Source organism: Pan paniscus, chromosome 15, assembly GCF_029289425.2.
Source record: "Pan paniscus chromosome 15, NHGRI_mPanPan1-v2.0_pri, whole genome shotgun sequence".
NCBI lineage: Eukaryota > Metazoa > Chordata > Mammalia > Primates > Hominidae > Pan > Pan paniscus.
In genome coordinates, this window is record NC_073264.2 from 97,928,807 (window position 1) to 97,955,976 (window position 27,170).

At 44.9% G+C, this 27,170-nt stretch overlaps 1 long non-coding RNA gene across 1 annotated transcript in view; it reads left to right on the forward strand.

Moving 5' to 3' along the window:
- The window catches only part of LOC130540804 (uncharacterized), a 50,603-nt gene extending 25,834 nt beyond the window's left edge, over window positions 1-24,769 (forward strand). The window contains exon 4 of the long non-coding RNA XR_008954807.1: window positions 24,528-24,769. This is a non-coding gene — a long non-coding RNA (uncharacterized LOC130540804). The remainder of the gene's footprint in view (window positions 1-24,527) is intronic.
- The last annotated feature ends 2,401 nt before the right edge of the window (window positions 24,770-27,170 follow it).

Genomic DNA, 27,170 nt, shown 5'->3' on the forward strand with positions numbered 1-27,170 from the left:
ATTTGGCTCTCTGTTTGTCTGTTATTGGTGTATAAGAATGCTTGTGATTTTTGCACATTGATTTCGTATCCTGAGACTTTGCTGAAGTTGCTTATCAGCTTAAGGAGACTTTGGACTGAGACAATGGGGTTTTCTAGAAATATAATCATGTCATCTGCAAACAGGGATAATTTGACTTCCTCTTTTCCTAATTGAATACCCTTTATTCCCTTCTGCTGCCTGATTGCCCTGGCCAGAACTTCCAACACTATGTTGAATAGGAGTGGTGAGAGAGGGCATCCCTGTCTTGTGCCAGTTTTCAAAGGGAATGCTTCCAGTTTTTGCCCATTCAGTATGATATTGGCTGTGGGTTTGTCATAGATAGCTCTTATTATTTTGAGATACGTCCCATCGATACCTAATTTAATGAGAGTTTTTAGCTTGAAGGGTTGTTGAATTTTGTCAAAGGCCTTTTCTGCATCTATTGAGATAATCATGTGGCTTTTGTCATTGGTTCTGTTTATATGCTGGATTACGTTTATTGATTTGCGTATGTTGAACCAGTCTTGCATCCCAGGGATGAAGCCCACTTGATCGTGGTGGATAAGCTTTTTGATGTGCTGCTGGATTCGGTTTGCCAGTATTTTATTGAGGATTTTTGCATCGATGTTCATCAGGGATATTGGTCTAAAATTCTCTTTTTTTGTTGTGTCTCTGTCAGGCTTTGGTATCAGGATGATGCTGGCCTCATAAAATGAGTTAGGGAGGATTCCGTCTTTTTCTATTGATTGCAATAGTTTCAGAAGGAATGGTACCAGCTTCTCCTTGTACCTCTGGTAGAATTCAGCTGTGAATCCATCTGGTCCTGGACTTTTTTTGGTTGGTAAGCTATTAATTATTGCCTCAATTTCAGAGCCTGTTATTGGTCTATTCAGAGATTCAACTTCCTGGTTTAGTCTTGGGAGGGTGTATGTGTCGAGAAATTTATCCATTTCTTCTAGATTTTCTAGTTTATTTGCATAGAGGTGTTTATAGTATTCTCTGATGGTAGTTTGTATTTCTGTGGGATCGGTGGTGATATCCCCTTTATCATTTTTTCTTGTGTCTATTTGATTCTTCTCTCTTTTCTTCTTTATTAGTCTTGCTAGCGGTCTATCAATTTTGTTGATCTTTTCAAAAAACCAGCTCCTGGATTCATTGATTTTTTGAAGGGTTTTTTGTGCACTGTATTGCCCAGGCTGGAGTGCAGTGGCACAATCTAGGCTTACTGCAACCTCTGCCTCCCAGGTTCAAGTGATTCTCCTACCTCAGCCTCCTGAGTGACTAGGATTACAGGCACCTGCCACCATCCCAGCTAATTTTTGTAGTTTTAGTAGAGACTGGGTTTCACCATGTTGGCCTGGCTGATCTCGAACTCCTGACCTCAGGTGATCTGACCGCCTCGGACTCCCAAAGTGCTGGGATTATAGGCATGAGCTGCCATGACCAGCCATGAAATAAGTGATTTTTATTTTTACCACCATACATTTTGAATTCTTCAAAATTTCTCTATTTCATGTAGAGATAATATTACATGTATTATTTTTATTTTTATGTTTTATGATTAGGTTGATCCATTTGAAATGCTGGTATTTGACCAATTTTGATTTATGCAAATGGCAATTTCATGTAGTTCAAACTAAAATTTTATTTTCAGAAAAACAAAGCTAATAAGGGATCTAATTAAAAAAGAAATCGACCTTAATGTAGTGGGGGATTTGGGGCAAAAAATCAGATAAGAAGCAGCTCTTCTGTTTAGATTGAAAATTGAAGAGGATGTCATGAAGGTCTCAAGTCAATGAAAGAAGCTGAAACAGATGGAAATCAAGGAGGTAAAGCAGTGAATGGACCTTGGGGACCCACATTTATACATGAAAGCAAGGAGGCACTCCTAGAGAAATGCCCACAGAGGGCACAACTAGGAAGGCACACTACAGTTGCAAGAACGAACGGGAAAACAGAGGAAGTGAGGTCAGCTGAAGGGAGATAAAGGGCAGAGCCTCCACAAGCCAGCCTATGAGTGCCCCTCTCCCCTTGCTCTCCTTCCCTTCCTCCTCCCTCCCTTCCTCCCTCCTTCTTTCCTTCCTTCCCAGCCTTGCTTCCCTCCCTTCCATCCATCCTTTCTTCCATCCCTCCCTCCCTCCCTTCCTCCCTACATCCTTCCTCTCTCTCCCTCCCTCCCTTCCATCCTTCCTCCCTCTCTCCCTTCCATCCTTCCTCCCTCTCTCCCTTCCATCCTTCCTCCCTCCCTTCTTCCTCCTTCCCTTCCTTCCTTCCTTCCCTTCCTCCTTCCCTTCTTTCCTTCCATCCTTCCTCCTTCCCTCCCTTCCTTCCTTCCTTCCTCCCCTTCCTCCTTCCCTTCTTTCCTTCCATTCTTCCTCCTTCCCTTCCTTCCTTCCTTCCTTCATCCTTCCCTCCCTCCCTGCCTTCCATCCTTCCTCCTTCCTTCCTCCCTTCCTTCTTTCCTTCCTCCCTCCCTCGCTTGCTTCCTCTCTCCCTCCCTCCTTCCTATCTTCATTCCTTCCTTCCTCCCTCCTTCCCTACTTCCTTCCTTCCTCCCTCCCTCCCTTCCTCCCTACATCCTTCCTCTCTTTCCCTCTCTCCCTTCCATCCTTCCTCCCTCTCTCCCTTCCATCCTTCCTCCCTCCCTTCTTCCTCCTTCCCTTCCTTCCTTCTTCCTTCCTTCCTCCCCTTCCTCCTTCCCTTCTTTCCTTCCATTCTTCCTCCTTCCCTTCCTTCCTTCCTTCATCCTTCCCTCCCTCCCTGCCTTCCATCCTTCCTCCTTCCTTCCTTCCTTCCTCCCTTCCTCCCTCCCTCCCTCGCTTGCTTCCTCTCTCCCTCCCTCCTTCCTATCTTCATTCCTTCCTTCCTCCCTCCTTCCGTACGTCCTTCCTTCCTCCCTCCCTCCCTCGCTTGCTTCCTCTCTCCCTCCCTCCTTCCTATCTTCATTCCTTCCTTCCTCCCTCCTTCCGTACGTCCTTCCTTCCTCCCTCCCTCCCTCGCTTGCTTCCTCTCTCCCTCCCTCCTTCCTTCCTATCTTCATTCCTTCCTTCCTCCCTCCTTCCCTACTTCCTTCCTTCCTCTCTCCCTCCCTTCCTTCTTTCCTTCCTCCCTCCCTTCCTTCCTATCTTCATTCCTTCCTTCCTCCCTCCCTTCCTATCTTCATTCCTTCCTTCCTCCCTCCCTCCTTCCTTCTTTCTTCCTTCCTTCCCTCCTTTCTTTCCTTCCTTCCTTCCTTCTTCCCTTCCTTCCTCCCTCCCTCACTCCTTCCTTCCTTCTTTCCTTCCTCCCCCCTTCCTCCCTCCTTCCTTCTTTCCTTACCTCCTTCCTTCTTCCCTCCCCTCCTCCCTTCCTTCGTTCCTTCCTTCCTTCCTCTGTCCCTCTCTCCTTCCCTCCCTTTCTTCTTTCTTTTTCTCAGGTCATGTTATACAAGACACCATACCACACCCCACGTTGTGATGATAATGCTCACAGCTAGTGAGGAAGGCCATAGAAAGCACACTTTGGTGCCTGCATTGAATGGTACAAGACAGCACCCCCCAGCCTAAAAGCGGGTCAGCCTTGCCTACCCAGGCATGGAGAGGCAGCAGGGAATGAAGTTTCTGGTTAGTTCAGTGATCGGCCTTACCAGGTGTATTCATGTGCTAAGGCTGCTGTCACAAAGCACCACAAACTGGGTGACTTAAGCAATAGACGCTCATTCTTTCCCAGTGTTGGACGCCAGAAGTCCAAGATCAAGGTGTGGGCAGGGTTGTGCTCCCTCTGAAGGCTCTTGGGAGGGATCCATTCCAGGTCTGTCTCTGAGCTTCTGGTAACTCCTTGGCTTGTGGCAGCAGAACTCCCTTCAAATCGTATTCTCCCTGTGTGTGTGTCTGTGACCACGTTTCCTCTTTTTATAAGGACACCTGTCATATTGAGCTAGGGCTCACCCTACTCCAGTATGACCTCCTCCTGACCATTACATCTGCTATGACCCTATTTCCAAATAAGGTCATATTCTTAGGAGCTCGGAGTTAGGACTTCAAGGTAGGAATTTAGGGGGATACAATTCCGCCGTGAATATTGGGTAATGTGGAAATCATTCTTTCAGAAAAGTGGTTTTTATTTCAGAAAATTTTCCTAAAACAAATAGTTATATCTCCCTCTACAGCATAGCAAAAAGAGTCTTGGCACTCAATAAGATAGGGACCTACTGTCTTGGGTTGGGGGTGGGGGAGTCTCTACCGTCCTGAGGTCCAGGGGCAGGACTGTAGGGGTTGTGTGAGGCAGAGCTGGAGTCCTAGAAGCTGGGGTTTGTCTCTGAGAAGCCCCATGAAGAGCTAAGACTCTGGAATCTGGCGCATTAACCATCTCACCCAAAGGGGATGTGTGACCTCAGCATGTCACTCGTTAAGCACCTACCTCCCCAGTCACAGCTTCTTACCTCCAAAATACAGGAGACATGCCTCATGGGGTTGTGTGGGGAACTGTGGTAGCCTGAATAATGCCCCCCAAATATATCAGGACCCAATCCCTGGAACCTGTAAATGTTACCTGATTTGGAAAAGTGTCTTTGCAGATGTGATAGAGTTACTGCCTCAAAATGGGCAGATCATCCTGGATTATCTGGCGGGCCCTAAATACTATCACCTATATCCTTATAAGAGAGAGGCAGGAGGAGATGTGACACACACACAAAGGAGAAGGCAATGTGATAATAGAGGCAGAGATTAGAGGGATGCGGCCATAGGCCAAGGGATGTGGGCAGCCACGTGGAAGAGCCACCAGGAGATGCAACAGATTCTCCTCTAGAGCCTTGATTTCAGCACAGTGATGCTGACTTCAGAGGTCTGGCCACTAGAACTGTGAGAGGGTCCCCTTCTGTTGCTTAAAGCCACCCAGTGTATTGTGATTTGTTATAGCAGCCACAGGAATCAACACAGAACTAAGCGAGGCAGCCTCCATGGAGTGCTGAGGGCCCACCCGTGAATGGTTGCTGTGGATTGCAGACAACCTCAGTGGGGGCTACTGTGCATTCTTGAATGCATGACAGGGCAATGCTATGTGTTCTTCAGTCCGTATTTTCCAAGTACTGTTCACGAGTCAGCCCCTGTCTCCTGGTGCTTTCAGGCAGCATGACAGGCACAGAAGCAAGGGATCGGAACATTCTGGATGCAGAACACCATAAAAGAGTATGAAGCAGAGGAGTGAAATCTCCAGGCGGGAATGGGAGAGGCCACTCTGGCTGCGGCACCAAGAGGCCAGAAGACCCTCAAGAGGCTGATGGAGGCCAGCAGGGCCACGCTCTGGCTGTCATGAGTCTGAGACACTATTGTCTTTGCGGGTCTCTTCCTCTAAGAAAAAATATTAAAAATACTACCTCTCACCCATTGGGATGGCCGCTATCAACCAAATCAAACCAAAAAACAGAAGTGAACAGTGTTGGTGAGGATGTGGAGAAGTTGGAACCTTTGCCTACCATTGGTAGGAATGTAAAATGGTGTAGCTGATGGGGAAAACAATATGGTGCTTTCTCAAAAAATTAAAAATAGAATTCTCATATGATCCCCAGCAATTCCACTTCTGGGTATATACTCAAAAGAATTGCAAGTAGGGACTCACGGATATTTATATGCCCATGTTCACAGCGGCATTATTGACAATAATCAAAAGATGGAAGCAACCCAAGTGTCCACCTATAGACGACTGGAAAGCAAATGTGTTCCATCCATACAATGGGATATTATCCAGCCTTAAAGAGGAAGATGATTCTGACACGTACTGCAACATGCATGGACCTGGAGTTCATTATGCCGAGTGAAATAAGCCAGACACAAAAAGACAAATACTACCAGGGCCAGGAGTTCAAGACCAGCCTGAGCAACACAACGAGATCCCTCTCTCTACAAAAAATTTAAAAATTAGCTAGGTGTAGGGGTGCATGCCTATAGTCTCAGCTTCTTGGGAGGCTAAGGCAGGAGGATTGATTGAGCCCAAGAGTTCAAGGCTGCAGTGAGCTATGATCATGCCACTGCACACCAGCCTGGGTGACAGATTGAGACCCTGTCTTTTTAAAATAAACAAACAAAAAATATTGTATGATTCCACTTATATAAAGTACCAATAGTAGTCAAATTCATAGAGACAGAGAAGAGAATGGTAGTTGCCAGGGACTGTGGGAGAGGAGAATGGAGAATTGTATAATGGGTACAGAGCTTCAGTTTGGCAAGTGAAAAGAGTTCTGGAGATAGGTTGCACATCAATGTAAATGAACTTAACACAACTGAACTGTACACTAAAAAATTGTTAAGATGGTAAATTTTATGTATATTTTATCACAATAAAAAATTTAAATGTGTTAAAGCTATATTTTATGAATGCATGAGTATAAAGACAAATATATTAACATTGCATATTAAAACGTTTTCTGTGATCTAAAACTTCTTCCCCCCCCCCCCCCCCTCTAATTCTGAAAGAAAGTCAGACGTGTTTGTAGGCTCTGGAAAGTATCAGGGGCCTGGCTCTGGGCCTGTGCTGCCTGGTGGGGAAGTCGGCCCTGTGGGCAGGGCCAGTTGGCAGGTGCCAGGGCCTTTCTGAAAAGGGAGAGCCCAGGGTGGGTGCAATAGCTGCAAAGCCATGCTGCAGACCCACAGGACTCTACCCCCATCTCTGTGCCAGACCCCCGGGGTGTGCTTGTGAGAGGTTTCATGCCCCCTTTTGTTGGTCAAACATGCCCAGTTGTTTGTCCATCATAAGCAAAGCTTCTAGAACAAAGGTTTGAGTAGGGACATGCTCTCCTTAGATCTGAGCTTCCTCCTCCTTCTCTCAACTTCTGCACTTCAACTAAGTGGATAACGGGTTCTCCTGAAAGAACTGAACTCAGTATGCAAAAAAAAAAAAAAGTCATCCTTTGAACAACCTTGTCTGAGGGTTTGTCTGAGGTTTCTAATCCCCGCTGTTGGGAATAAAGGCAAAGCCCTACCTTGATGAAAAGACAAAAGGTGTAGGGGGTGGTAGGGGGCCCATGGCCAAGCTACTGGGTATGTTGGAAGTCCGAATTTTACAATTTCTCTCTGCACATTTTACTTCTTAGAATCGTACACATGAATCAACTGATCTACAGCAAGGATCTAATAAGTAAAATGAGGTAAATTAACATAAAAGAGCAATTCACAATAGGCTTCCATTTCACAATAACATGTAAGCACAAAGGCCCCAGGTTATAGCGTTCATTTTGAATTTGTTACTCCATAAGCATAACCTACACGAGGCTTGAATAATTGAAAATTCCCAATTACGGTTCCAAAGAGTGGGGTTTTCCAGCCTCTTGTGAGTGACGTTCTAGACAGTCTGGCTAAACCTGTCCTAAAGGGAGAGGGAGATGCTCTCCCTCCTGCCTTTCTTCCCTGAACAAAAGCTACGATGCCTTTGTCAGGCATCTCTTGGAAACACAATATCAATCTTGCCTTATCCATATTATTGATGGGTTGTGGGTATTCTACTGTAATTATGTCAAAAATGAAATATTTCAAAATGTGATTGGCAGGCTGATTGCAATAATGCATGTGATTAAGCCCAGCACTTGCTTATGCAACCTAAGAGAGAATGTCAGTGGCAATTAACTGTATTTTCTTTAAAGTTTGCCAAGATTTCTCTTATTTTTTCATTGTTTTGTTGTAAAATAACCCTCCAAGGCCCCTGGTGGTAGGCATATTTAAGTATTCTTCCTGGGAAGAACCAATGGGGTTGGAGGCAGGGATAATAGGAATCTTCAACTCCCATCACTGCTAGGTGAGCTTTGTCAGCCTCTGGAAGGGAGGAAGGGACTCGAACCAGGGACAAAGGCTGTGTGGATTGTGTGTGTGTGTGTGTTATGTGTGTGTGTCACTTTGTCCCAGGCTCTCTTTGTGTCTGTCTCTCTTTCACCATCTTTTTTCCCCATCCCTTCAATTCAGAATCCTCAGAGAAGGGGCTGATTGGCTCAGCTTGGGTGAGATGCCCCGTGTACTGCCATCTTGCACGGTGTAACTTCCTGCTTCATGACCCATTGCGTTGGTCACAGATGGGCTGACTTGATGAGTAGGTCCATGCCCCCATGTGAAGGAGCAGGTGTCCCAGTTGTCTGCAGAAGCTGTGCAAACACTTCAAGGCCACTGCGGCAACTGGGACCCCAGGAATAGGCTGGGCTGAAGTCCAGCTCTTCTCTCACTTCTGTTCAATGAACAATTTGAGAGAATCTGCTATGTACCAGGCCCCAGTATGGATCCTGATAGGGGTAGAGTCAGGGAAATGAGACCCCTCCCTGTGCAGCGGAGTTCATATGGAATTGCAGAATCATAAGAGGCCTGGCTGACCCTCCCCAGCAATCTGGCTGCTCTTCTGCTGACGAGAACCCCTCTGTGGAAAGGAGAGTCTTGTCTTGGTCACATCCAGATATTCTGGGTTTTGTCTTCAGATGGGAGAGAGTGAGCCCACTGCCAGAGTCCCCAAAGTGAAGCAGAACATGGATGCTTATGGAATGGACAACTTGTCCCTCACAGTCCTGGGGGTTATCCAAATTTTGGATGTCACTTATTCTCATAAGCCCTTCCAGATTCCCTGGGTCAGGTTGGGAGCCTCTTCTCTGCATTGTGTTCATTTTGAACTTAGCACGTTGCTTTTCACATTGGTTTGGTCAGGTTGCCATAACAAAGTACCACAGATTGGGGAATTACACAACAGAAATTTATTTTCTCACAGCCCTGGAGGCTAGAAGTCCAAGATCAGGATGTCAGCAGGACTGGTTTCTCCTGAGACCTCTCTCCTCAGCTTATAGATGGTTGACATCTTTTTTTTTGAGGCAGAGCCTCACTCTGTCACCTAGGCTGGAGTGCAGTGGCACAGTCTCGGCTCAGCAACCTCCGCCTCCTGGGTTCAAACCATTCACCTGCCTCAGTTTCCCAAGTAGCTGGGACCACAGGTGCATGCCACCACGCCTGGCTAATTTTTTGTATTTTTAGTAGAGACGAGGTTTCACCGTGTTAGCCAGGCTGGTCTCGATCTTCTGACCTTGTGATCCACCTGCCTTGGCCTCCCAAAGCGCTGGGATTACAGGCATGAGCCACTGCGCCCGGCCAGATGGTTGACATCTTGCTGTGTCTTCACATTGTCTTCCTCCTGTGTGTATCCATGTCCTAATCTCCCCTTCCCATAAGGACACCAGTCCTATTGGATTGGGACCCACCCCAATGACTCATTTTAACTTAAGGCCTATCTCCAAATCGACCGTCACAGTCTGAGGGTTAGGACTTCAACATATGAATCTAGGGGGGACACAATTTGCTCATAACACTTTGTGATAAGTTTTTCTCTCAAGGGGACACTTGAGCACAAAGAGACATGTGTCCTACTCGTCTCGGTACATGGGGCCCAGGACATGAGAGGAGTTCCAGGAAGGCATGTTTGCGAAACAAATCAACCTCGTATTAGTTTCCCAGGGCTGCTGTAACAAAGTACCACAAACTGCTTGGCTTAGAACAACAAAAATTTATTGTCTCACAGTGCTGGAGGCTAGAAGCCCAAGATCAAAGTGTGGGAAGGGCCATGTTCCCTCTGAAGGTGCTAGGGAAGGCTCTGTTCCAGGCCTCTTTTGGAGCTTCTGGTAGCTCCTTGGTTTGTGGCCGCAGACTCTGATGTTCACACAGTATGCTCCCTGGGTGTGTATCTGTGTCCTACTTTCCTCTTGTATTAAGCATATCAGTTGTGATGTATTAGGGGCTCACCCTACTCCAGTATGGCTTCATCTTAACAAATTATATCTACAATGACCCTGATTTCAGGTAAGCTCTGATTTTAGGTACTGGGGGTTAGGACTTCAACATATGAATTTTTGAGAGACAAAATTCAACCACAACAATCCTTTAGGCTCATGGTAAGGCTCTTCCTCCCAGACCTGATAGATAGTTTGCAAGTTTAATACCCCAGTGTGACCCCGTGATACCTGCCACTGAGACAGAGAAGCCCCCATCATGAGACAGAGAAACCCTCATAATGTCACAGAGACTGTTAGGTTCAGAACCGGGAGCTGAGCACAGGTCTCTGATTATATTTCACTCTGAAATGTGAAGGACACATAACAAAGCACTCTGAAACATGAGTGAAATATGATCAGAGACCTGTGCTCAGCTCCTCTCTGGCAGTATCTTGGTGAGGATGCTCTCCCTAGGACCCTCCCCAAACCCTTTCCCCTTCCTGCAGAATGGCTTCACCTCCCCAAGGCCTCTCAGCACCTCCCCTGCACTTCCAATACCAAAAGCAATGGGAGGCTATGCTTCGTCTTCGGCAGTGTCTAGGCAGACTTTGAGCCTTGGGAGAAGACGAATGTCTTGAAGTGCCCAAAAGTGCCTTCCTTGAAGGGAGGCTTTGGCTGGCTTTGCAGTGAGGTCTTCGATTTGACCCAGGAACATAAGAAATCACTGCAGAGATGGTCTTGCCATGGGAACAAAACGACTAACGTGGTGTTGTTGCTTGGCTCCTGGAATTGTATTAAATTCTTATTAATTAATGAAACCCACCTACTAATGAGGTTCTCCATATTTATGGCCATGTTCCTTCTCAAGGGACACTGACCCCAGTGCTTCAGAATTGTGGCTATGAAGTGACACATGCTAGGGCAGAGGACATGGTAAGATTGTGCTGTGAAATAGGAAATGTGTCTGAGAAGTGTGTGTGCGTGCATGTGTGTGTGCGTGTGTGCATGCGTGTGTGTGCATGCATGCGTGTGCACTGCTCCCAATCTTTTCACAAGACTGAGAAATTTTTAATTGTGTAAAATACACATAACATAACATTTCCCATCCTAACCATTTTTAAATGCACACAGTTCAGTGGCATTAACCATATTCCCACTGTTGTGAAACCGTCAGTACCATCCATCTTCGGAATTCTTCATTTTCCAAATGGAGACTCCGTAGCTATCAAACAGTAACTTCTGTTCACAGGATGGTTTCACTAGATGAACTTCAACTTGAATTTGTCCAGTATCATGTTTATCTCTTGCAGTGTAACAAACACCCCAAAAGTTAGTGGCATAAAACAATAGCCCCATTGTATTATATGCACAGTTTTGTAGGTTAGGAATTGGGGCAGGGCATGCAAGATAGCTGGTCTCTGATTCACAATGGCTCCACCTCCGCAAGGATGACCTGAACAATAAGAGATGGCTGGGGGACCTCCCGGAGCTGTGTTACTGGGGCCTTGGTTCTGGCTGCTGGCTGAACTCTTTAATTTGTCTCCATGTTGTGTTTTCTAGACCTGGATTACCCTAAATGGCATTTGCACTGACATGTCTGATGATTTGACTGGGATAGCTAGCACAGTGGGTCTCTTTGAATATGCACCTCTCCATGCGGCTAGCTTGGGCTACCCTTAGAGCAGCATGGTCTTTCCTAGGGGGATTGGACAGCTGACTCTCTCTAGGGCATGGGTGTCCAAACTTTTGGCTTCCCTGGGCCACACTGGAAGAATTGTCTTGGGCCACACATGAAATACACTAACACTAATGATAGCTGATGAGCTAAAAAAAAAAAAGGCCCGTGAATAATTTTTGTGATACCCACCACCACAAAATGTCCTCGCATTCAAAGGGTTGGACACTACTGCTCTAGAGTGAGTATTCCAAGAAGCCTAGGTAGAAACTGCAAGGATTCTTATGACTAGGCTTGGAAGTCCCTTCTCCCACATTCCATTGGCCGAGCAAGCCACTAAGTCCAGCCCAGATGAAAGGGGAGGGGAAATAAACGTCATCTTTCAATCAGGAGACGGACAAGGAATTTGCAGCCATCTTTAACCTTTTAAGCACATCCTGCCTATGAGCCATTATCAAATGTTCTGGGTGGTTTCTCCAAGCCCACCTCCATAGGGTTTTAGGACTGTTGTTAACCACAAATCTAACCATGTCACCTCACCTCCACACTAAAGAATATTTGACTATTCCATTGCCTCTGGAGGATGCTTAAGGATACCCTTGGCATGCACGGCTCAGTACATTCTTCATGGCCTGCCCCCTACTTACCTTTCCACTCCTCTCCTCTAATCCCTGGCTCTCTATCCTAATTTAATTCCTTGTAATTCCAGAAATCCCCTCTGCTATCTTCCTTCTGGGCCTTTGCATGCATAGCCTGTGCTGCATCCTGCCTTCCTTGACTCTTTCCTAGGGGCAGCAACTCATCCTTCAAACAAGGCTTCTCCCCAAACCCTCCGCACTTCCACCAGGCACACATTTATCTTATGAGCCTTTTCACTCTTTTTTACCCACGTGTCTACCTTCCCTTTAGCCAGGAGCCATATTTTTGCAGGTGTTCTCTTTGCCTAGGAGAGTACATGGGAAGTGGAGTGCGTTTTGTCAATGTGACTACATGCGCAGATCAATGAATGCTTTGAGAACAGTCAATGATGTGGCCAAAGAATAGCTTGGCATTGGAATACCCAAATGGAAGCACTGAAGTGTCAGCAGGAATACTCAATGTAGGAAATAGTTTAAAAATTCCACTTGAGCTTCTGGAATCTTGGAGCCCTGCTCCCTCAAGTGTGCTCTGCCCTCCATCAGTGCTGTGAAATGGTGCTTGGGAAAAGGTGTTCCATGGTGAAATAAGTTTGAGAAGTCTAAGATTAAACAAGATTATTTTCCCCCTCTGACCATAGAAATTAAACACAATGATGGGCATTGGAAATCTTGCAGAAAGTGCTGGACGCAATATTTCCTATACTTATTTCACTTTGGAACTCTGATAGGGCCACTGGTCCATGGTGCACTCTCTGGGAAATGCTCTATTACTCCAGCTCTCATTGCCTCTCTGCCCACAGCCCCTTCATGGGATACTCCTGCCTATAGCCCCTGCTAACTTGGCAGTGGACCAAATTTCCCTGGTCCCCAGCTATTGATAAAGGGTGAGTCAATGACTAAGAAGTGCTGATCATATTCTCTTTTCCATGGCAGGCAACTGAGCTGAAAGTTCATGTGGAATTCAGGTCGGAGGCAGCCATATTGGTCCATACACAACATGAGTGACAGTGACAGTTCTGTGACATATTAAAATGCCTCTTTATATTGAGGAAATGGAGGCTTAGAGAAGTGAATTAACTGCCCAGGGTAAAGCTAGGATGTCAGGGGTCTCCCTGCTGTTAAGTGGGGGTTTTTTTCCACTACATCTCTGTTCTCTGTGGGACCTGAATCCCTCAGTTATGAAGGAAGCACACCAACCAGGAACAGGGAAACTGCATTCACCAGGCACCAATATGGATCAGGTTTCTTAGAAACTGCAACTGACTGATCCCTACAGGAACACTGGATACTGGTTTTATTATTATTAATAATAATTTCTGAGACAGAATCTTGCTCTGTCACCCAGGCTGGAGTGCAACTTTGTCTCCCAAGCTCAAGCCATTCACATGCCTCAGCCTCCCAAGTAGCTGGGACCACAGGCATACGCCACCGCACCCAGCTGATTTTTGTATTTTCTTTTTAGTCGAGATGGGGTTTCGCCATATTGGCTTGCCTGGTCTAGAACTCCTGGCCTCAAGTGATCCGCCCCCCCTCAGCCTCCCACAGTGCTGGGATTACAAGCATGAGCCACCACGCCCGGCCTGGATACTAGTATTATTGAACCTATTTTACAATGAAGTGACCTAATGGAGGAAACACACTGAGATTAATGAGGGGAGTTAAACTCAAACTTCATGGCCTTTCTGGATGGCTCAAATGTCTTTGCTTGGAGTGATGTGCTTAAAGCATTTTGTTGCAGCCCATCCAGAATGCTTTGGTATCTGCATATGGGCACGCAGAAAGCACAGCCCTCTGAAATGTGTCTTACTAACCCGCAGGAGACCCAACCCTGCCATGGGATTTGCTTCTGCAACAGCTGCTTCCAAAAGCAGTCTTCAGGGGAAAAGGATCAATGGCAAAATTGGTAGATCTAGCAAGGCTTTTGCAATAAAAGCTTTTTATGCTTCTTGTTCAAAGCATTTAAGTGCCTTTTAGATCACAGATTGAACCATCGACATTATAAAGTGGAACCTTTTAATACCAAAATACACTTCCAGAGTAAAATTCCATTATGGGAAAAAAGCATTTCACGGCACCAGGCTAGATAATAATTCTCTCATGTGTAATAGGAGGTATATGAAATGTTTGATGATAAACAGAGTTTCTCAGTATTGTAATAAGACAACTCACACTGCAATGTGAGTGTGTGCATATGTGTGTGTTGTATACACATAACAAGCCTCTTCTCATCTCTGGACACCAGTTTCTTTATCTGTAAATAGTGGGAATTGGACTTGACGGGCATTCAAGATTCAACTTCTTTATCTGTAAATAGTGGGAATTGGCTTGACGGCTTTCTGCTATCAGATTTTATGGAAAAGCTACTTTTTCATTCTGGGTTTCCATCTTCTCATCCTTAAAATGAGGGTTTTTTGGTATCAATCAGGAAACTTTTAGTTGCAAGTGATAACTTAAAGTGGCTTAAGCAAAAAAAGAAAAAAATAGGAATATAATTACTCTGGCTTATGTAACTAAAACTAGAGCTTGGGCAAGAGTGTTTGGAGCATGAGTGTTTGGAACTCAGGCAAGGTTGCATCTAGACGCTCCAGCAATGTCAGTGTTACCAGGACTCGGTTTACCATACTCAAGCTCCCCTTCACACTGACCTCCCTGGCTCACATAGTGAGATTCTCACTGCTTGGCAATGCCAGCAGACAGAGAACTTCTTTCTCCAAGTATTTTCAACAAAAGCCTCTGGACTGAATCTCATTGGCTCAGATTGAATGGATATCTATTCCTGAACAAATCACAATCTTCAGGGTACAAACTGCTCTGATTGGTTAGGCCTAAGTCACATGCTCACTACAGAGCCGAAGTGGTCAGCTCTTTTCAACTGCAAGGTAAAAGTTATAGATGATGGTTCCCCACTGGAATGGTGAAGTGCAGGTAATAGAGGAAGGGGGAAACGGTGTCAGGCAATGGAAACAACCAATGTCTATTTGGAGTTTGAATTAGCTCTGGTGGGCACTGAGGCTTGCCCAAGCTCTAGGAGCTTCAGAACAATACATATTTAGTGCTAGAGGCACTTTTGAGATATTAAAGCCACGTTTTTGCTGAAAGCTGAGGAAACTGCCGCTCAGAGGGGAGAAGTGGCTACTCAAACTACTGAATCTCAGGTCTCTAACGCTCATTCCATGCTAAAACTCTCCTATCTGAACTGTTCGGTTATGGAGGCCTCCCAGAAAGGGCTGACCATGGGGAATCTGGCTGAGACTTTGCTGTTTAAACTTGATTCCATTAATAGCAATCCTTCAACACAGCCAGTTTAGGATCTTTCAATTGACTGATGTCTTCCAAGTTTTCTGATGCAGAATCAGGATTCCCAGGTCTGATTTCTGATTTGCTATGTACTCCTGCTCCAGTCACTTAACCTCTCTGGGCATCAGTTTCTCAATGTGTGAGTTTACCCTTATACCAAAGCTCCATCTTAGTGTCTCTCCCTATGTGCGTGCCCCTGGGGTTTCTCAGGTTCTAGAAGAAGATGATTTAATATAGTCTTCCACAATCTGGGTTTCTAGCAAGTCTTGGGTAACCTCTCTCAGGAAGAGACTGTATTTTAACAAATGAGTTTTGAGAATACAGTGGCTCTTTAATAGAAGTGTTTCAGGCAGTGTGGGACGGCCATATCCCTGGCTTTGGAGAAGATGCACCTGAATTCAAACATTGCACCTCCATGTATGTGACCCTGAGCAGCTGATTTAACCTCTTTGGGTATGTATTTCCTTCTCTGGAAAGTGGGGACCTTGCAGAGTACTTGTGAGAATAAAACGACACCCATTACTGGGCTTGGGTCAGAGCAGGCTCCAATTTGGAGAGAACATGTAGCCGTGGAGACATGCCCAGCAACACCCGGGGGCAGGGGAAGTTGACTGTCAGGGCAGTCTCCACTCTTTTTTTTTTTTTTTTTGGTTATTTTCTACAAAAATTTAACCAAATAGTCATAATTATGACATAAAATATACCAAGACATATCAACATTTTAGGAATCATATAATTTTGGAACACCTGTTAATAATATGCATATATAAGATAACTCAAAGAAGGTTAAACATCATTTCTTTACTACTACAGTTTTTGCTTCCTATTAATACTACACAAACATCTTTTTCAAAAGAGAAAACCAAATTTTATACGTGTTTCTGTATTCATACTAAACCTAATTTTAATAAAACCTTATAAACAAATTTATCCAATCTCAGTAAGCTTTGACCACACAAAATTTCCATAAATCTTTTATAACCTCTTATATTTTTCTATTCTCTTTTTATATCTGTTTAGTTTTATCCATGTCATTTTTTTATTCCTTCAATTTAGTCTCCACTCTTTACCTCCGTTAAAGGGAATTACGCAGCAACATCCGCTGCAGTGGGTTGAATTGTGTCCCCCAAAAGGGTACATCCAAGTTCTAACTCTGGGTACCTGTGAACGTGATCTCATTTGGAAACAAAGTCTTTAATTTAAGGATGTGGAGATGAGATCATCCTAGATTCAGAGTAGGCCCTAAATCCAGTGACTGGTTTAATTAAAAGAGGAATGAAAGAGAGATCTGAGACATACAGGGGAGAAGGCCATGTGCAGACAGGGGCAGGGTTTGGAGAGATGCAGGCAGTAGCCAAGGAAAGCCAGGAGCCACCAGCAGCTGCAAGAGGCACGGAGGGATTCTCTCCTAGAGCCTTCGGAGGCAGCACAGCTCTGCGGGCACCTTGCTTTAGGACTTTGGCCTCCAGAACCGTGCACTTCTGTTATAGGTCTCCACGTTGGTGGTCATTTGTTGCAGCAGCCCCAGGAAATTAATGCAGCTGCCAGCCTAACACACAATGAAACAGAAACTTTAATGGCCCGGTGCGGTGGCTCACACCTATAGTCCCAGCACTTTGGGAGGCCAAGGTGGGCGGATAACCTGAGGTCAGGAGTTCGAGACCAGCCTGGCCAACATGGTGAAACCTCGTCTCTACTAAAAATAAAAACAATCAGCCAGGCATGATGGTGCATGCCTGTAGTCCCAGCTACCTGGGAGGCTGAGGCAGGAAAATGGCTTGAACCTGGGAGGTGGCGGTTGCTGTGAGCCAAGATCGTGCCATTGCACTCCAGGTTGGGCAACAAAAGCGAAACACCATCTAAAAAAAAAAAAAAAAAAAGCAACTTTACATGTTCAGTGGCACTGACTCAAACTGCTTTTCTGGCTACAAAAGAATTCTTACCTCTGTCCTTCTCTCTCCCTCTTTTCCCTCCCTTCATTCATTCTCAGCATGTGCCCTGTCTTTATGTTCAGTCTGATTACCCATAGAAATTTTCCCTACTGAGCTGATTAATCAAAATACCGAGCCATTCATACTACGCTTAGGAATTCCTGATCATGCTTAAAAATAGTCAGTAACAGATATGTACAAACCCAGCTGTAAACGAGAGTGATTATTGGTGATTTAATTCACTCCAGGATCACAAGGGGGTGAAATCATATGGCATGGATGCGTTTTCAATGATATATTTTTGCTACCAGGAGAGATATTAATACATTATACACGCTCAGGCATTGGTAAATCAGCCATACCAAATGATTCATTTATTCATTCAACAAATATTTCGTGGGTGTGCCAGGGGCTAGGTGAGCTCTCTGCCCAGGAATCTTCGCCTAGTGCAGAAGACAAACCACCAAATATGCAATTGTATTTGGATATTGAATTTGGTGATGGGTGCTTTGAAGAAAAAACGCAGGGCACAGAGACAGAGGCAGTGGAGGGCAGTGGCAAGGGCATGGGCTATAGGGTCTGTCATCCCAAATCACGACCAGAGGGAGGCTTGCTAAAAGAAAAGCACTTTATTTGGGAACAGAGCATTGGAATGGGGAAATGCATGCTCTGGTAAACTACATGCATACTCAGGAAGGTAAAGGAAGACAAAGGTTTTTAAAGAAGAAAAATGAGGAGGATTACACAACTGTTTGGAAATAATTATCCTTGGCTACAAAGATCAATAACAAGGGTGATGCCAATCTGAGGTTAGACAGGCAATTGCTGGGAAGATGTCCTTGCAGAAGGATTTTTTCTGCAATGGCCTTTGCGCAAGATTGTGGTTTTTGCAGTCTTTCATGATAGCTTTTAGTCAAAGACATACAAGCATGAGGAACTTCTCTTTATGGCCTTCCCCAGCTGTCTTTGTTAGGATTTCCTTAATATCCATGACTTCATTTTGATTCTGACAACTTCGACAAGCCAACCAGGTGGGTTTGAATCCCAGCCCTAAACTCATTAACTATGTGCCTAAAACAACTACTTGACATCATTGCATCTCTGTTTCTTAGTTCCTTAGAACTTGGACATAGCCTTTCATCTTCAGTCGTGGTCTTTTTGCAGGGTTTCAATGGACAGCCTGAAATGTTTATTAAGCTCCTCTAACTTGGCAGTACTCAAACCCCAAACTTGGTCTCCCTCACAGTGGGCAGTTGCTGAAATCTGTGCACTGTTCTTTTAGCCTTCCAATTATTGTTTCCCCCTTGGGCTCCTTGAAATCTTGCTCATGCATGTGCAATTCACTAATCAGCCTGTGATTTCGGGGTGTATATATGGGGGTTTTAGGGCTGCCCCTCTTGGCTACCGCCATTGTGGGATGTCTGCCTTCCCTCAGTTTCCAAGTGCTCTAGCAGTTCAGAACCCCATCCTCTGACTCCTCAGGGTAATAAAACTGTGGTTTTCCTCTTTTTTTTTTTTTTTTTTTTTTTTGAGATGGAGCCTCACCCTATCGCCCAGGCTGGAGTGCAATGGCGCAATCTCAGCTCATTGCAACCTCTGCCTCCTGGTTCAAGCTATTCTCTTGCTTGGCCTCCCGAGTAGCTGGGATTACAGGCTCGCACCACCATGCTCGGCTAATTTTTTGTGTCTTTAGTAGAGATGGGGTTTCACCCTGTTGGCCAGGCTGGTCTCGAGTTCCTGACCTCATGATCCGCCCTCCTCAGCCTCCCAAAGTGCTGGGATTACAGGCGTGAGCCACCGCACCCAGCTGGTTTTCTTCTTGAGTTCTAGCCACCCTGTGGCATGCAGAGTGCGAAGTGTCCTCAGTAGAAAAGTCAAATAAACAAGGCGCTCCCCCAGTGTGGCTCCTTCTTTCAAGGGTCAAATCCCCTTTGGTTTCTGCCTGCTTTTGGCTGCTGTCTTGTGGGAGGTTAGTATGATGGAAGCTACTTCACCATTACCACTGACTCTGATTTTTTTTTTTTTTTTTTTTTGTGGAGACGGAGTCTCACGCTCTGTCGCCCAGGCTGGAGTGCAGTGGCGCGATCTCAGCTCACTGCAAGTTCCGCCTCCCGGGTTCACGCCATTCTCCTGCCTCAGCCTCCTGAGTAGCTGGGACTACAGGCGCCTGCCACCACGCTCGGCTAATTTTTTGTGTTTTTAGTAGAGTTGGGGTTTCACCGTCTTAGCCAGGATGGTCTCAACCTCCTGACCTCGTGATCCACCCACCTCGGCCTCCCAAAGTGCTGGGATTACAGGCGTGAGCCACCGCGCCTAGCAGGATTTTTTAAAAATCTGCACTCACTTCTTAGGGTAGCTCATCCGTCCTCATGAATGATCCACTCCCATCTCCAGCAGACAACTAGATGTTAATAATTCCTAAGTTTTCATCTCCACCCCCTGATATCCATGTAGATTTGAACATAAAGATCCAAACATAAGCTGGGTGCGGTGGCTGACACCTGTCATCTCAGTTATTTGGGAGGCAGAGGCAGGAGGATCACTTGAGCCTAGGAGTTCGAGACCAGCCTGGGCAATAGAACAAGATTCCATCTCTTCAAAAAATTCTAACATAAAGATAGAGAAAAGGGCCTTGAAGACTTAGAAATTGGAGCCAAAGAAGAAATGTTAGCGTAAGGAGTTTTCGTAGAGAAAAACAGAAATCAGGACAAAGCAGTGTTATAGAAGCCAAGAGAAAAAAGTACTTGAAGAAGAAGAGAATGGTCAATTGTGGTGAATGTTGAAAGAGCCCTGGTGAGATAAAAACTGAACAATGGTAATTGTAATTAGTACCACGTGGTCATGGGTGGCCTTAGCAAGGATGCTTTTGGTGGTGTGAAGGAGGTAGATGCTGCGTTAGAGACGGTTAACGTATGGCTGGAGATGAGGAAGTGAAGACAGAGATCCATCCAAAGAGAGACGCCAGAGCTAAGCAGGTGCCATCCCTGGAGAGTCAAGAGATGAGGGTAGCAATTTCTCAAATGCACTGAGCTTCTTTTATACTTCCGTGCCTTTGCATATGCCCTTCTCCCTGCCAGGAATGCCCTTCCCATCCCTATTTGCTTGAGTCATATCTACTCCTTTTTCAGAACCTCACTCAGGGGTCCAGCCTTACCCACCAGCCCCTTCCCTGCACTGGGTTGGCTATTTCTCCTCTTTGCTCATGCATTTCCTCCCTCTCACCACTGTCATAACTACTGGTGATTGAATAACATTCTTTCTTTCCCTCTGAGTTTGGAAATAAATGGAAGTATAGGCATAGAACCACACAGATGATATCAAAATGCTAGCCTTATTATAGGTAAAGCTTGATTGGAGAATATGGGTTGACCTGTGGCCAATTGAGCTTCATTAGACTTTGGCTCCAGATCTAAATTTTGGGGCAACTCTGCTGAGGCCAGCCATTCACAGCCAAATGCAAGGAGTCCCTGCCCCACACCTATGAGCCTCCAGAGAGAGATTTGTCCTTCCAGATCTAGTTAGGAAGGCAGGTCTTGGGCCTAACCCAAGCTTTCTTACACCTTGGATGCAGGGGCAGGCAAGCAGATAAAGAGAGACAGTGAGAGAGTGGGTGGGTCAGGGGAACTCAGCCTCACGTTGGATGCTTTCTCCGTCTTACTGATCTGGCAAGTCACTTCTCTTTACTCAGGAGGAGTGAGTGGGAGAGAGGCTACAATTTCTTTCCAAGAGTACATCCCCTGGGGTGTGGAATTGAACTTTCCTCATGAAAACTGGCCGGTGGGAGCAGAATTCCACCTCGTAATGCCACCGCCCCCTTGTCCTATCATCATAAGTTTGTGTCCATCTGCCCCCTTAGAGTGTGGACACTTGAGGACAGCAATCTTTTCTTGTTCATTCCTATCCTGAGAGCCTAGTGCAGTGCTTGGGACACACTAGGTGCTCAGTCTTTATTTGTTGAATGGTAAATGAATAAACATCAGGTTAAACCAACGGAGGTGTCCAAAGGCCCTGCAATACGTCCTGACTCCTCTTAAAGCTGTCTAACAGATTTGCAAAACACCTGAGGCTTATCTCTGTGTTAAGCTGAGACCAATGACAGTGAGGGGAAAGAATGATCAAGTTCACAAATTATCCTTTGGTTTATATTTTAATTCCCAAAGATAAATGGTACTTCAGTTAGATCATGCTTTCTGTCTCTTTTGCAGGTGTTAGCTTATGAAAACATTGGCTGAGCTCAGCTCCCTGGTGTGAAATGCAAGTCCTGGGAAATTGAAACATACTTGTGTGTGGTAGCCTGGTTTATTTTATTAATGGCCACTAATGGTCAGCAATCAAGCCACACCTGTGAGAGACAAACAACAATTGGCTTGTTTGCTTGAAGTGAGTATAATTTATGAACTTGCTGATTATTCATTCTCTCTCTTGAAGTATTAGCTAGAGACATTTGTGCAGAAAAAGAGAGGAAAATGCCCACTTATCTAATTTAATAGGCAGTATAGGGTTATCATGGCTTCGGAGTCAGATAGCCTCGGCTATAAAACCCCACTGTCACTAACTAGCCATAATTACAGCTAAAGATCTTATTTCTCATCTGTTAGGTCGTGGTAATCATACCTGTCTTTCAGAGTTGATAGTGAAGGTTAAACAACTCAGCATTGTCCGCAGACCTCCCATAATAGGAGTGCAACACAATTCCTTTATTATTATTATTATTATTATTATTTTCTTATTAGGAATTCAATGTGGAATTTTTTTCTGTATTTATTATTTAATACTTTTTTCTTTTTAGGAATTCATTGTTGGACATCGTTTCATTCCTGCGCCATTCTGCTATGTTCCTAGGAGTTCTATCAATCTATTTAACATTTAAAAGTAGTTGCATCAACATATCTCTCTCTCTCTCTCTCTCTCTCTCGATTCATGCTTTGGCCTCTTAGAAGTTTCCCTCTAATCTGAGTGGCAGAAGAAGAAAGGACTCCTGATGGGGCTCACACATAGGTGGCTGCAAGATGCTGGTGCAAGATAGAGATGGAGCACTGAGCCCGGAGCCACAGCCCAGACCTCAGGAGGGGCAGGGGGAGCCAGGCTCTGGGGTGTGGGGATTGGCCCAGATCAGAGCCGCGCAGCTCTGCAGCTCTAAGGTCAAGTGTTAGTCCACTAGGGCAGTCATAACAAAATGCCAGACAGTGAGTGACTTGAACAAGAGAAGCTTATTTTCTCACAGTTTACTTCTGTTCTCACAGTCCAAGATCAAGGTGTTAGTAGAGTTGGTTTCTCCTGAGGCCTCTCACAGCGTGTGGATGGCCGTCTTCTCCTTGTGTCTTCAGAGTCTTCCCTCTGCATGTCTCTGGGTCTAAATTTCCTGTTTGTATAAGGACACCAGTGAGATTGGATGAAGGCCCACCCCAGTGACCTCATTTTTAAGTGATCACGTCTTTATAGGCCCTGTCTCCAAATGCAGTCACATTCTGACGTCTTAGGGGTTAGGACTGCAGCACAGGAATGAGAGGGGATGGAGTTTAGCCTGTAACACCACAGAACCAGTGCCTGAGGGAGAGAGTCCAGGATACAGGTGAGACCTGATGCTCTGAGACCCATCAAATGCATCCCCATGTGAGATTCTGTCTCCTCCACTGTCTGGGATTTGGTCTTGGGGCAAGCTACAGAGAGGGTCCTTCTCAAAGACACCTTGGCAATGACACTCTTTCTCCCTTCCTTCTTCTCTCTGTTCCTCATTCTAGGAAACATATCCACTGCTACACTGGAAAAAGGTCTTCTGAAACTTCTGCTATGCTCTGGCCTTTCCTCCAAGGCCTTGACATTTGATACTCCAAAGCATACATTTCTGAAACTCTGAAAATCTTCTCTGAAATACATTGCTTCTACCATGAGTTTCAAGATTGTATTTTAAAATTTGGAAGCCAAGAATTGCCATCATCTTTGTTCCCTTTCTTGTGGCATTCTTTGAGGCATGGGGCTGGAAATCCCTTGTTGCCTGAACTAGGAGGAAACCACGAGGCCAGAGAAATTGGTCAGGGAGCAGGGAGGGGGACACGGTAATTCATAAACAGAGTATAGCCTCTGAACTCTGTCTTCTCGAAAACCCTGGCTCACTAAGATTTCTGTGACACCTCAACTGCTGGGACAGCTACTAGTGTGCCGTCACTTGACATTTATCTTGATAATCAGATTACAGATTTCTGAGGATCAGGGACATGTACCCATCTTTGCTGTGCAATCCCGTATTCCCTTTGACATAGAGGAAGTACGTAATCATTGATATCATACAGCTGCATTCAAATCCTGACTTTGCCTCTTTTTAGCTATTTGCTTAGGCAACTTTGAGCAAGTTGCCTAAGTTCTCCAAGGCTTAATTTCCTCACCTGTCAAATGTGCTAATAATGATACCTACCTCTGGGAAGAGCTGCTGGGAAGACCAAATGAGATACAAGATATAAAGTACTTGGGACCATGCTTGGCACATGTAACTGCCAAAAGATGTTAGTCATTATTATTTAAAATATTTGTAGATAGATTAATTGATAGGGTGTGGGTTTAGCTACAGCACGGTGGTGGCAATGGTGATGACGTGGGGAAAAAAGGAAAAACGCATTTTCCATGCAGTAACTATATTTGGCAACAAGTCTTTCCAATTCTCTGTAATAAAAGGATTTTGTTTTGCTCAGAGCCCCCTTTGAGTCTCATAATAATGCTTATATATAGTGCCTTTTGTCCCAGAATCTTGGAGCAGCCCTGAAATCAAAACACGACAAGAGTTGGATGGTTGCAAAAATAAAAGCAACAATTTGCTTTTGTTTTTAACACAACTCTCCTTCCTTTCCCAGTTTGCAAGTTGGCGACTGGATATGAACATGTATGTATATTTGACTTGAGTCTATGTCTAGCCACGGACAATAAATGATAACAGCTGCTTGCAGCTTGGCTCTGGGACATGGAGTGATGTGAGAGGCAGACCTCATGATGTTCAGAAGGAGAGCAATAAGAGAAGGATGAGCAGAAGGAGTAGGGAAAGCCTTTACTGAGTGCCTACTAGGGCCAAGAATTGTATAGAGGCTATCTCATTTAATCCCAACAGCCACTGTCATTTATAGATGAGAAGGAGACTCAGCAAGATTAATAATTTATACAAGGTCACACAGCAATTAAGTGGTAGAGGAAGGTTTCAGATTCAGGCCTCTCTCAATCACGAAACCCATGTCCTATTGTATTAGCACATTGCTTCTCTCTTTCTCTAACAGTATTTGTCTTCACTTTCAAAGAGCGTAAAGTGAAAGAAAGGAGGAAGTCCACACCCTTGGGTTTGGGGGCATCGGATCCAGTGTGCAATGTGAGAAGTAAAATGAAGAGGAGAAATGATCTGGAGAGACTTTCTGATGAAGCAAACACCAGATATCCTAGAATTTCAGCAAATCTAAGACTCCATCAAGTGTTAGATGCCCCATTATTTTATGTATTATTAATAAAGAAAAAAACACTGCCAATTATAATTGGCATTGATTGAAAGATACATCCAGATTTCAGAGGTATTCAAGTAGGAAAAGCATGCATCTTATAATTGATGACAGATCGCATTTATTTGTGTCTCTTTTCTCTTCTGTATTAGTCAATATTTAACATGGGACACAGTTAACTGTGTCCTGTTAACCTGTTAACCTGCTAGGTGTTTAAAGCACAAAGGGATTTAGTATAGGGATTAAAAAGCAGTAGCTCAAGCATTGCAGAACTGCCTTGTCAGGGGAGCCACCAGCTCTGCAACAATCTAAAGGGGAAGAATGAGGAGGCTGCCACTGGGGCTAGAGAGTTTGAGAACTCTGCAAGAGTGTTAGCCAACTGTACAGTTGGAGAGAACATAGCCCGTAAGACTTCCCTCACTTCTGAAATTAATTGCAAAATCTGAGGGGCTCCCTAAACCTTTTTCAATTTGGATAATTTGCTAGAAAGATTCCTAGAACTCATTAAAAGCTGTAATACTCATGGGTATGGCTTACTACAGGGAAAGGTTACATGTTAAAATCAGCCAAGAGAAGAAGCAGAGGCTAGAGAGGGTTCCAAATTCACAGTTGCGTGGTCTTCTTTTCATGGAGTTAGGATGGTGTTTCTTCCCAGTATCACTTTGTGAAAATACACATGGAGTGCTGTGGACCAGGGAGGCACATCCAAGCCTTGGTGTCCAGAGTTTTTACTGGGACTCTGTCATGAAGGTATGGTTGTCCATATGGCTGATCTCAGTCTCTGGTCCCTATGGACCACACTGATACAGTGTGACCCAAAGCACTCACCCTAAATTGCATTGCTGGTGTTTCTGGCATGAGCAACCAGCATCCTAAGACCATCTGATATGACCAGCCCCCACCCTACATTATATTTAGACTATCTGGTGACCCAAGGCCCCCAGGCAAACAAAGACAGTTCTATCGAGCATGATATTCCAAGGGCTTCCAATTGCGGAGAATGAAGGCCAGACCTCTCTTTGGGCAAGTTCCATATCTTTACTACATAAACTCACAACTATATCAGGAAGCTGATACTGTTACCAACCCAACAGATGAGTGTCTTCTGACAGTCATGACATTAGGGACAAGGCAGTGGAACACGGCTGTGGAAAAATCCCAAGACAACACCATGACCATGTTGCCACCTCACCCTGCCCTCCAAATCTTCTTTGAGGACTTTAACTGGTGGAACTTTTTGCATCCAGAGCCCTAAGTACTAGGGTTTCTGGGAAGCGCAATTTTTAGTTTTGCAGCCTGTGCAGTAGGAAGGTACAGAAGAAGGCAGTAGAAATGGATGCTGAGTGTCGACAGATCATATCGAGCACACCTCCCAACAGGAAGGCAGAAAGCAACCCACCTGCAGGCAGCTTACAACATCCTCAGCTCAGAGAATTTCACCAGGGCACTGGGAAACAATTCAGTCATTGTGGGAGGCCCACACATTAAATTTCCCTCTGTTATTAATCCCTCAGGATTTCAGGAAGATAAAATAGCCATGGCATTTTGAAAACCAGCTCAGAAGATATAAGCATATGAAATGGTGAGTGTTTGGTGAACTGCACAGTAGAGTGGTTAAGCATTTGGTCTTCTGAGTCAGTCGAAACTTTGGCTTAAGGCCCAACTGCATCATTTACTAGCTGTGTGACCTTCAGCAAGTGACTTACCTTATCTGAGCTCCAGTATCCTTATCTCTATACTGGGGGTAAAGTTACCAACCTCCTAAAATATTGTGAAGATTTCTGGAAATGGTGTTTATAAAGTATTAGTGCGGTTCTTGGCAAATGCTTCAAACTCAATAAATGGAAGCTGCCATCGTCAGTGTCATCATCATCATCGTTACCATCATCACCACTGATGTCATTATCAGGAGGAAGAAAAGAAGAAGGAAACATTTTCTAGGCTTTTAAAACTTGTTTCATCCACTTCTGACCTCAGAATAATTATAATAATCTATTACTGTGTCATAATATCTAAAAGAACCTATCTCTACCATTGTGGGAGGAACCATATTAGTTCAGCAGAGTAACTGGGTTCATGCTGCCTTCTCTACCTTCTCAGGCTTCTCTGTGAGGCTTGGTAGAACGATTTACTCTTCTTCCTGCATTCTTACTGTGTGGAGTCTGTGTGCCTCCAGTTAGCCCTTGCCTCATTACCCTTTCCTGTGTCAACAGCTGTGATTGATATCAGGATGGATTCGAAGTGAGGCAGCTTTACTGGCCACTAGCAGTGTGACCTTGAGCAAATCAGTTCATTTCACTGGGGCTTTGTCTCTTCATCTGGACACTGGGGTCGTATCACCCACCTCACAAGGTTACATGAGATGGTTTTCCCAGCATGTAATAGGTTCTCATAAAGATCATAGTTACTAGAATTAGTGGACGTGTCTGG